The sequence below is a fragment of the Sebastes fasciatus genome, chromosome 12, assembly GCF_043250625.1.
Source record: "Sebastes fasciatus isolate fSebFas1 chromosome 12, fSebFas1.pri, whole genome shotgun sequence".
Taxonomy (NCBI): domain Eukaryota; kingdom Metazoa; phylum Chordata; class Actinopteri; order Perciformes; family Sebastidae; genus Sebastes; species Sebastes fasciatus.
The window spans coordinates 27,334,315-27,346,436 of record NC_133806.1 but is presented as its reverse complement, the minus strand read 5'-3'; the positions used below and the strand labels follow the sequence as shown (position 1 = coordinate 27,346,436).

General features: G+C 42.1%; 1 protein-coding gene across 2 annotated transcripts in view; it reads right to left on the bottom strand.

The window, feature by feature from the left end:
• The window catches only part of tgfbr2b (transforming growth factor beta receptor 2b), a 233,139-nt gene that overhangs the window by 219,535 nt on the left and 1,482 nt on the right, over positions 1 to 12,122 (bottom strand). The window lies entirely within an intron of this gene.

Sequence of the window (12,122 nt, the reverse complement as noted above, 5' to 3'; positions counted from 1 at the left end):
CGCTGCGATGTGCGTTGAACCCAGCGGCGAGCGCAGCTCAAACATGAGCTTGAACCGCGCCTGTGTCTGCGAGCGTAGACATGCTCTCTTCTGCCGTGAAACTACATTTTGATTCAGCTGTAGCGTTGTCCGGTTGGAAACAGTAGAGATTATACGCACTGTTCAGAGCCAGAAACAGATTTAGATAATGAAAAGGAAAATAAGGTGTAAAAAATTGCCATAAATTTGGAGAAATATGAGAAAATTGTGACCCCGGGAGGAAACCCGGAGAGGGCGATGAAAAACGGGAGTCTCCCGGGTAAATCGAGAGGGTTGGCAATTATGGATATCAGATATCGGGCTGGCACTGACTCAAAAAGCTGGATTGGGCATTGGTGACAGTGGGGCCAATCTATTCAATTCAATTCTATGTGTATGTCTGATTACACGTGCATGTACTAGGTCAGGGGTCAGCAACCTGCGGCTCCGGAGCCACATGCGGCTCTTTAGCCCCTCTCCAGTGGCTCCCTGTGGAGTTTTAAAAATGGAAATGAATTTATTTTTATTTATCATTGTTGTAGGTCTATGGTACGACGGTTCGATGGAGTATTAGGGCCACATTGAGGAAAAACAATAAATCTGAGATTTCAAGAATGAAGTCGTAATATTATAAAGTAGTAATTTTACGCGTTATTTTCCTTTTTTTTCTCGTAAAGTTATGACTTTATTCATATAATGTTACGACTAATTTTCTCGCAAAGTTACGAATTTATTCATGTAATGTTACGACTTATTTTCTCGTAATCTTAAGACTTTATTCTCGTAATATTACTACTTTTTTTCTCTTAAAGTTAGGACTTTATTCTCATATTAGGTCTTTTTTTCTCGTAAAGTTATGACTTTATTCTGGAAATCTCAGATGTTTTTTCCCTCAATGTGACCCTAATACTCCGTAGTACATTTGCTCTTTGGCCCTCACTGCATTAGACTTATATACTATATACTTAGACTATAAACTGTGTTACCTTCATCACAATGCTCAAATGTGTTCCAGACAGATTTTTTTATTTATTTATTTTTGCCTAAAATGGCTCTTTTGATATTAAAGGTTGCTGACCCCTGTACTAGGTCATGCATCAAGCAGCACGGTGGTAGACGAATCGCTGAGAGAGCTAACAACGAACACGTGAGCTGTTTGGAACTATTTCCCGCTTGCTACGCCAACAAGTTCTATGGCTACTTTAAATATCTGCAAAGCCAGTGTTTCGAGTGTTGGCAGCAGCACTGCAAAATAAAACAGTTTTGACCAAAAAGTCAAGTTTGATTGGTGCATCCCTGCTGTAAACTCCATACTGTAACATCACACAGTAGGTTGGAGCCACAGGAAAGCATCAGCTGCCTGAATGTTAACCGGTCTGAACCCTAAACAACTGTCAACACAGACAACCACATGCAGGGAAACACCTCCACCGGGCTGCACTGCGGACGACTACATCAACCACCTCAAATGTGCTGGATGGGGAGCCTAAGGAAACCATTGAGCCATACAAAAATAGGCCACGACCACACTAAAACACCAACACGGACAACCACAGCTGAATCAATAGGCATCCTGTGCCAAGCTACAGCAATTTCTTACATCAAACCACTTTAGATACATGACCCAAAACCTCACGGAATTCAAAAACTGGCTATGAAAAAGGATTTCCTGAAAGAAGCAATGAATCAAGTTCCATCTATTTTTAATTCACTCATGCATCAAAGACAGGATGTGGAGTGTTTGTCTGACCTGTTGTGAATGCTGTAGATTTTCAGGAAGTAAAAGGTGAATAATCTCTTTCGAAATCTGTCAACTGTGAAGTCAAATTGATAATTACTGATTCACAAAGTTTGCAGAAAACATGACTAACGTGGCTAATTATAAACTTGACCTTGTTTCTCATTTACTGGATGTTCTTTTTATGTTTAAGAGGCTATAGCTAAGTTAACCCCTTACAGTTCTGCCCTCTTTTGTTAGAGGGGAAGATAAAAAGTCAGCAGTAGATGTCACATAGAAGTGGTGTACGTCATCTGAAAGCTGGGAACCTGAAGATTAATTTGAGATGCATTTTTTCAGCACTGTGTGTCAAGTTCTTCTAGTCATGAATAAAAAATAAAAAATGATTAATAAATGAATGAATGAATTAAAATATATTGTTAAAGCGTAAGAGCTTAGAACGTGATAGAAGTATGTGATGGTCATCCCCGTGCTCACTTATGTCTCATGAATTGTTGCAGCAATTTTTGGGTTGATACCATCTGTTACACAGATTTAGTGCTACATTTAACCATTTTTTACCACTTGTGAATTAATAAAAATGACCAATAATCCCTCCAAAATATCACATTAAGACACCAAGACCTTGAGGAACACCATAGAAAAAGCCGTTCTGTGATTTGATATCAAAAACTTTTGACATTTGGAGATTTCTGCAAGAATTGCATTTTTCGGCAATTGGATGGCGAGCACTTGTGTTCTGGAAACTACTCAGAAACCCCCTTATTGTTAATCTACCTAGGAAAGCCATCCATCCTCTGAATGCTCTAGGTCTCTAGTTTGTGGTTGTAAAGTTTCATGAGGCTGTGATTATCCTAGAGGTCACCACAGGTCATTTTATGTTTAAAAAAATGATCTCATTACAATGAAATGGCTCCTATGGGGACTAACATCATCACACATGAATACAGTTGGGCTCATTGGATCCACAAGACTCGCAGCTTTACAGTGTTACCCAATTTATATAATTCCAAGACTGTTTATGGACCCCAGTATACAGAAATATTAAAATACATCAATATAGTATAGGAGAAAAAAACACATTTATACTTCATGCAAAAAAACTGCATGTGATTATCATAAAGTGGGCATGTCTGTAAAGGGGAGACTCGTGGGTATCCAGAGAACCCATTTTTATTCACATATCTTGAGGTCAGGGGTCAAGGGACCCCTTTGAAAATGGCCATGCCAGTTTTTCCTCACCAAAATGTACTTATAACTTCGTAGCATTATTTAACGTTCTTCCGACAAGCTAGCCGGGCCGTCTGCGTGTTAAGGGGTTAAAGGAATAATTTGCTCTGAGATACAGTTACATAGTTTGATATCATCACCGTGGCTGATTGGACGGTATTGCATGCGGTACAGTACAGGTCGCATGCTGCCTGGGCTGGCAGTGTAATCACTACAATCTCACCCCTGTCATTCTCCCGAGCATGACTTGAGCCGCCTACGCCTCTGTGATCTCCCTCTGCTCTGTGACCTGTTCAGACCTGCCTCTCTGACTCCAAGCCCCCTGACTGATGGCCTATAGGCGAGGCAGTGTACGAAACCCAGTTAAGTCTGAAGGTTGCAGAGCTTAAATATGCTTTTTTGTGTCTAGAAAAGAAGGTTTCTCCATGCGTTGAAATAAGGCTGGCTTACGGGGTGGGTGGGGATCTCTGTGTATAGTATACAGGTGTTGTGGTGCAGAAGGGAACCCTCCTCCAGCTGGGAGGTCTGAGTTTAAGCCTCCGTGTCGCCAAGCGTCTGCCCTGGTTCGGCTCGGCTGAGCAGAACGCTGAATTCCTTCCGGCTCTGTACCATGTACATTATATCAGCTTTTTCCTACACTTGTGTTTGAAATGAACAGCAGCGACTCGGTCTGGCTCAAGTCCTGTCGACGCCCAAGGTTGCATCTGGTCTGCTAGCTGCAATGCAATAATTCATAGTTTCATTTTTTCTTTGGTCTTTCTGACAAAGTGAAATGTGCTCACGGTCGATTTTCTAAAATAAATGAGTATCTACTACAGCACTAGATACTACAATACTAGAACCCTCTGTGATTTGGTAGCTTTCAAAACAACTACAGGTCACTAAACAGTTTACCAGCACATTGCTGCGTACTGTAACTGTTTCTCTCTTATCCATCATATCAGTAACACTCCTCTCATGTCATCATTTCAACTTTTTATCTGTAGCTTTACTCTCTATAAAATGTCTATGTAGCAGATCAGTCCTCCATATCTTGTCTCAATGTAATACCCATGCCTCTGTATGAGCTGCATAACCAAACGAGACCATCAGCGAGAAGTTTGGCTATTTCTATATAGTTATTCCTAATGCGTCATCAGTACCAACGGGTCTGATTCCGGCGAAATCAGACGAAATCAAGCTGGTTCACCAGAAACTTCTTCAGCTCAGACTCAAGCAGTGACCAGCCTGCCGTGGACAGACCGGGATCCGGCTTCGCTGCCGCATTCGACCTGCATTCGGAGCTCCGGCGGGAGGTGGAGAGCTCCGAGCCCGGCAGCAGCGGCTCTTCCTCCGGCCAGGAACAGAGCTTCGCCTCGCTGCTCCGCCGGTCCCCGCTGAGAGCCAACACCGACACCACGTTAGTGGAGGCTGGAGGCCCAGGTGGAGGTAAGGGAGGTCATGGGGGAACCAGAACCAGGACTGAGCGGGGCAGACTGTCACACCCTGCTGCAGTAAAATGAGAGGTTTTCTAAAGGGACTCTGGTGCTCAGAAACACTACCGCTTTTGTCCACAGGGACGGCCAAAATCAACACAAAAAGAAAGTTCCTCTTAGTTACTTTAAGCTGGTGGCATTTAACTGGCGACAGTCTGGGCCTTGTGCAACCTGTTATGTTGTAGAACTTGATTTCAGCTTTATTACAAATGTCAAGGTGATTTTTAATTAAGTTTTCTTAATTAATCCACAGGCTATTTATATTGCAATGGGCCTGAAATGTGGGTTGCAATGCTCTACTGAACACATCTAATATCAGCATCTTGATTGCTTGGTGGCCAGACATGTTTTAAGAAATAATAATAATAAAAAAACTCAGATTTTAATATTAACGTGTACCTGATATGGTTTTTCAACAAAAAAAGTAGTAAAACTCCCTCATTGAAAAATCCATAATCTTTGAATATTCAAATATTTAAAAGTCCCGGGAACTTTTGGAGGAAACCCGGCATTAGTTATTATCATCAGTGTCAAACTGTTCTATTAAACAGTTCAGATAACAGAGATGCAGGTATAAAGTACATACTCACACACATACTTAACAGACTCCTTGACAGATGTCTGAAAAACCACTTCACCACCAACAACAACAGCCCTCACACGTCTGAAATCCAAGACATAGACAAAACAACTGCAAACAACCGCAGTCTGTGCTATCGCTAAATCAACTGACATGGCTGCACGTCTGCAGAGCTGACCTGTGAAACCCGACCACAGGAGGTTTGGCTCGCATGGATTCTCATCACCCTCCTTCGTGTCTTCAAACTCTATACACATTCTCCTTTAAGACCGCTGCAGTGTGTGTTTATACGGGTGGAGGATGTGTGTGTTTGTGTGCATTAAGCACAGTTAATATACTTTCAAGACACATACCATCATAGTTTTGGGGCAGGACAGAGAGCGGTGAAATAACAGAGCGCTAACACCCACACACAACCTCCGAGACAAATAAAAGCTGCTGATTTAGAGCAGCAGAGACTGAATGGATCTGAATGAGGGACGGCTAGAGTTACACCAATTCTTTTATGGTGTTCATTCATCTTTATTGTACTGTTGTGCAATACTGATTACACATTAAGAACACATTTACCGTCAGCTGTTGATTGTCTGTCAGTTCTTGCTGGTAAAAGATTAACTCTGTTTAACTCTGTTTGAACCCAGGCTATGTTTGCTTGGTTTTCACTCTTTCTCACCCTTTATTTTATGTTCTAAATGCACCTTATAGGGAGATTTGTCAAGTATTTAATACTCTTATCAACATGGGAGTGGGCAAATATGCTGCTATATGCAAATGTATGTATATATTTATTATTGGAAATCAATAACAACACAAAACAATGACAAATATCATCCAGAAACCCTCACAGGTACTGCATGTAGCATAAAACAATATGCTCAAATCATAACATGGAAAACTCAAGCCTAACAGATCATGACTTGTTCAAAACTGCATGTAATTATCATAAAGTGGGCATGTCTGTAAAGGGGAGACTCGTGGGTACCCATAGAACCTTTTTTCATTCACATATCTTGAGGTCAGAGGTCAAGGGACCCCTTTGAAAATGGCCATGACAGTTTTTCCTCGCCAAAATTTGGCGCAGGTTTGGAGCGTTATTTAACCTCCTTCATGACAAGCTAGTATGACATGGTTGCTACCAATGGATTCCTTAGGTTTTTTTAGTTTCATATGATACCAGCATCTCCATTCTAACTTTAATGCATTAAAGAAATTAGTGGTGTTAAAACGAATTTGTATTAACGCGTTATTATTGTGTTATTATCACATTAACTTTGACAGCCCTAGTTTAGGGATATAAATACCTGGCTTTTTCTATGACAAACTTCTATCATTCTAAGAAAAGTTCAAGTAACTGTGTAATGTTTCGATTTGACTGAGTTATGACTGAGAACAGGGGACATTCATTTAGCATCAAACGGTTCAAAGGGTAAACCCTAGACAAAAGGAAAACACCAGTAAGTATGCTAAATGTCCCCATTTCTGGATTTACGATAAAATAACAGCGCTGTTGATCTCAGCTAGTTACAGGCTGCAGCTTTTACTTTGAAGATCCAGCAGATTGTGCTGGTGCGGAAAGTTAAAGGGTTACTGTGCATGAAGGTCCGTGGTGGTATGTGGGTCATTGTTCCAGCTGCTGAAGCGCTTTGACTCTCTCTTTTATTGCGGCTGCACTTTTTCCTGCTGCCATAGTCCATGTGTAGGAATTATAGTATGAAAACACAAGTGACCTCAGCGAGTCACAGGAAAGCGGAGGAGGAAAAGCGTGGACTGTCATTAAGCATGCTCTCGATGGCTCCTGAAGGGGCCGTATTTGAAATGTGAGATTTCTTTGTGTTCCTGTTAGTGCAGGAGGGAAATCGTGCTACTGTGGCCTGCTTCCGTCTGGCTGTCACACCAATGAATAGCCTTGATAAATACCTATGGTTTCACTTTATAGCACCAGAAAAAGTGTCTACATTAAGATTAAAATGCAACATGCTCCAGTAAATAATAATAAAGTTTTCTGAAATGACAAAGAGAATTATGAATGTGGCAAAAATGTAAAGGGTCTTTGTTAGGGTTTATATTTTGTAGCTATTTTTCTTTCTAAAAAAAACTGCCAAAAATGATTTTGAATGATATAAACAGCGTACCATTCACAATATGGAGGACTTGTTGGAATTTTATCACATGACAGGAGGTAATATGAACCCATTCATTTGTCATTTAAATGCAAAGTTCGAGATTTTGGGAAATTTGCTTTCTTGCCAAGAGTAAGATGAGAAGAATGACACCAAACTCATGTCTGTATGGTAAATAAAAGAAGCCAGGAGATGGTTAGCTGATGGCTGGCTCACACAAAAGATTTTTCCATATCCTAACAGATGTTGAAAACGTGAGAAAGCCCACACATAATGACATGTTATGATGAATTTAACAGTTTTGTTCCTATAATGTGTGGAGAGCAACGATCTGGCCAAAACAGCACACCACACACTAACGGATTCATTCATGAACAAGAGTCCCCACTAAAAAAACGGAAATCTCACAAAATATGTCGAGTTCAAAACGTGACTTTAGTGTAAACAAACATGGCGGACGATGGGCAGGAAGTATTAGCGATGTTAGCTTTTGCACTACTTTGCATAGTTGCCAACCCTTCATCGCCCTTACCCGGTTTCCTCCCGGGGTCACAATTCTCCCGTATTTCTCCCGATTGATGGCAAATTTTCACACTTTTTTCCCTTTTCGTTATCTCAACCTGTTTCTGGAACTGAACAGCGTGTATAATCCCTACTGTTTCCATCCGGACGACAATAGAGCTACACCAATTGTTGTTTCCCGGTGGAAGAGAGCAGTCTATGCTCGTGACACAGCTCAGTTTGAGCTCATGTTTAAGCTGCGCTCGCCACAAACTTGGAATTTGCTCGATTCAGCGAAAAGCAAGCCACTGGAAATAACGTGTTTCAGAGCTCAGTGCTGCTGTTGTCGCGTCGTGGTTGGTTTTGAAATCCTCCCTTTTTTTAAAGGTCTCAAGGTTGGCAAGTACGCTACTTCGTACTGAAAATTCACAAAGGATGGATGGATGAAGTCATGGAGACACGTTAAATAAACACTTGCGTTGTTGCCTCAAATCAACAAGTTGATCCTCCATTTATGAGCTCCATCTGAACATACCTCACACCACAGCAATATCTGGAAAACTAATCTTTAGAACCATCAAAAACATCAGGGCTTTGCTGACGATTGTCGGGAAATCGGGCCCAAAATCGGCTTGATTCTCATGTGTGTACCCGGCATTAGCTTAGCATAAACACAACATTTAACATACAGCCATTAGAGTGGTATCAATCCTCTCATCATTATGTATCATCAAATGTAAATTCCACTGCAAACTTATGTAAATTGTGCTCATCAGCATGTAAACTCCCTGTCATATAAAAGCAAACAGAGCACCTCGTCCCCCTCTCTTCGCTCCCCTCTCCTCACATCCTCGGTGGTTTGGAAGTCCACTGAGGATGTGAGCTCACAGTGGACGGGAGGACAGACAGGAAACTTGACTGCAGTTTATCACCCGTATACAGGAAAGACCGCTCCAAACGGCTCAAATGTGAATGGAAAAAAAAGTGAAAAATCTGCACACCAGGCAGGCGCACTATAGGTCAGTGTCACTCAAAGGGCCTGCAAACCAATTTTCTCAATCAGCTTCTTACTGTGAGTGATGGCGTCCCAACTATTCTGTTGTCTGTTAATTTTTCACAAGCGATTTCTGTATTTGTGTTTTATGTATGTGCTCTTCTCAGTGGTTTAAAATGGGCAAGGCTCGGTTGGGATACGGTGTCAATCAGGATTTAGTAATATTTTAATTACAATAATGATGACAGATGTGGGGCTGTTTCAATGTGCTAAATACGGGGGGGCTCAGACACCCTAATTAACCAACCCGTTCTCACTCCCAACTCGTCACTCGTTTGGGGCGGCAGTAGCTCAGCCCATAGGGACTTGAATTGGGAACCGGAGGGTCGCTGGTTCAAATCCCTGCATTGACCAAGTACTAAGTGTGAACTGGTCGCTGGAGAGATGCCAGTTTGCCTCTTGGGCACTGCCGAGGTGCGGGTTTGGTGCCTTGCTCAAGGGCACCACGGCAGTGCATGTATATATGTCCTGTGTGTGTGTGTCCTGTATATAACAGAGTGAAACAATTTTACTTCCCCTCTGTGATTAATAAAGTGCCTTTCTTTTTCTTCTTCTTCTTCTAAGCACCAATGCTTGGTCAGTGGACCTCGGCGTCGGATGGTGACGTACCGAGGCGACCCTTTAGTGTCTGTATGAGACAAACTACGCTTTCAACTAACTCCAATGTAATAATGCGCAAGGCATTTAGCATGCAATAAGACGCCTTTCTTGATTTCCGCATGTCATTTGTACGCCATGTAGTTTGTAATGACTGCACTGTAAATGCATCCCCGTAAATGTGCTACGGTAAGAGTTAGTGATGTAGAATAAAAAGCGTGAAAGACTGCTCAAAGCGGGCGGGTGGGCAGCCGCACCAGGACACCGGTGTTTTGTTTTGTAAATTATGTTATTGACACATGTTTGTCACATGTTTTATTGACGTTTGTGACATGTTTTCCGTACTGATGCTACGTTGTTTCCGTACGTATTTTACTTAGTATACGTACTTATTTTAAGCCCAACCGTGATGCTTTTCCTAAACCTTACTTAGTGGTTTGGTTGCCTGAACCTAAGTCCCTTGACCTCCGACCTCCAGATATGTGAATGTAAATGGGTTCTATGGGTACCCACGAGTCTCCCCTTTACAGACATGCCCACTTTATGATAATCACATGCAGTTTGGGGCAAGTCATAGTCAAGTCAGCACACTGACTCACTGACAGCTGTTGTTGCCTGTTGGGCTGCAGTTTGCCATGTTATGATTTGAGCATATTTTTAATGCTAAATGCAGTACCTGTGAGGGTTTCTGGACAATATTTGTCATTGTTTTGTGTTGTTAATTGATTTCCAATAATAAATATATACATACATTTGCATAAAGTAGCATATTTGCCCACTCCAATGTTGATTTGAGTTTTAAATATTTGACAAATCTCCCTTTAAGGTAAATTTTGAACAGATAAAAAAATGTAGGATTAAATATTTTAATCGATTGAGTTATTCATGTGTTCATTTATTATCATTTATTGAGTGATGGTGTCCACATTTAGAGAGCGTGATCCCTGTGTGAAGCTAAGGTTCTTCTGTCTAAAATAGATAACTGGAGCAATGCAATGAAAACATCTCTGTGGAAATAAGAATCCTTCCTTCCTTCGGGGCTGATCCTGTCACTGAAATGAGGCGAGACAACTGGCAAGAGGCAGCGCGGGGCTACATAACTGCCACAGCAGGCGGCTCAGCTCTCTCCCTCTGCTCCTGAAAGTTATCCTCCCACCTCGACAACTCCCTCTTAATCCACCTCTCTCCCATAATCCTCCCGTCTTTATCTCCCTTCCTTGACTTTCTCCGGTTCCCTCTCTCTCTCTCTCTGCCACCTCCGCCTCCATCCATCCTTCTTCTCTTTGACCCTAGAGTCAGCGAAGCGAGTCGAGAGAAGACGACTAATATGGTAAGAAAATCAAAGGGAGGCACTTCAGTGAGGTTAAAGTGGGTGACCTCTTCTCTCCTCTCCTCTTCTACACACTGAAGCCTAATAAAGTCAGTGTAAACACATGACTCGGGGCTTTGCGGGACTGGACAGTGCCCACACACACAAACTATTTCACACAGTGAGAAGAGCTCTCTCTCTCAAACTGCTGAATTCTTCTGCATCTTCAATAATACACATAATGAACCTCCTATAAGTACGTCAAAGTAAAAGTTAACGCGATAATAACGTGTTAACCCAACTTCGTTTTAGCACCACTCATTTCTTTAACGCATCAATGCAACTTGATCGATTGTTAGGTTGTAGCTGGCTCAACTAGAATAGAACTCAGTAGAAAGCCTAAGGAATCCATTGGTACCAACCGTGTCATACTGGCTTGTCGCAAAGGAGGCTAAATAATGCTCCAAACTTATGGCAAATTTTGGCGAGGACAATATTTGTCATTGTTTTGTGTTGTTAATTTATTTCCAATAATAAATATATACATACATTTGCATAAAGCAGCATATTTGTCCACTCCCATGTTGATAAGAGTATTAAATACTTGACAAATCTCCCTTTAAGATACATTTTGAACAGATTCAAAATGTGTGTTTAATCACGATTAACTATTTTAATCGATTGACAGCCCTACCCAGAAGACAATCCCTCTGTACTTTAAAGTATATATTCATCCATTATCCCCGTTCATACAGCTTCCTGCTTCCCTTTCAGCCCTTATTTTTGATTGGCACCTCCAGAATAGCTCGTACCCGGCGCTATCTTGGCTAAGCACAAGGACTGGGGAATGTACAGGCACTCGGTGGCCTCTGCTCGGACACTAAGATTCCCTGGAAAGGAAGGAAGAAGGACCCTTCCTGCGACGGCCCACTGAGCGGATGGTTATCGACATCAATTGAAAGCAAACAAAGAAAGAAATATAAAAACAACAGAGTCCGGCCCCCGGTGTTTGGATAACCAAAATGTCAAGCTGCTCGGGTACTGGGGGAGTGGCGAGCGGCTTCCTCCGGGCTGAGGAGCTCCGCATGGAGAAGTCAGAACTGAACAGGGAGTGTGTTGATGTGTATTGGTGGGCAGCATGGGGGCATGTGGGTGGAAGTTTGTATTCCTTCTCGTGCATGTGTGCGCGTGTCTATTTGTGACACATACAATGCAGCAGGACCACACAGTCCTTCTGGTATGTGGGATTTCCAGGTTCAAAATAGGCCCCACCGTGGGAGGAGAGCAGGGACAGCAGAGAGAGGGGGGGGAGAAGGAGAAGAAGAAGAAGAAGAAGAAGAAGAAGAAGAAGAAGAAGAAGAAGAAGAAGAAGAAGAAGAAGAAGAAGAAGAAGAAGAAGAAAAAGAGGGGAATGATGATGTGTGTGTTCAAAGCAACCAAGGCAGAATTGTGCTTGTCATTTTCATGCTGAGTTCAATCTACCCACCTGTCAAGAAAGCG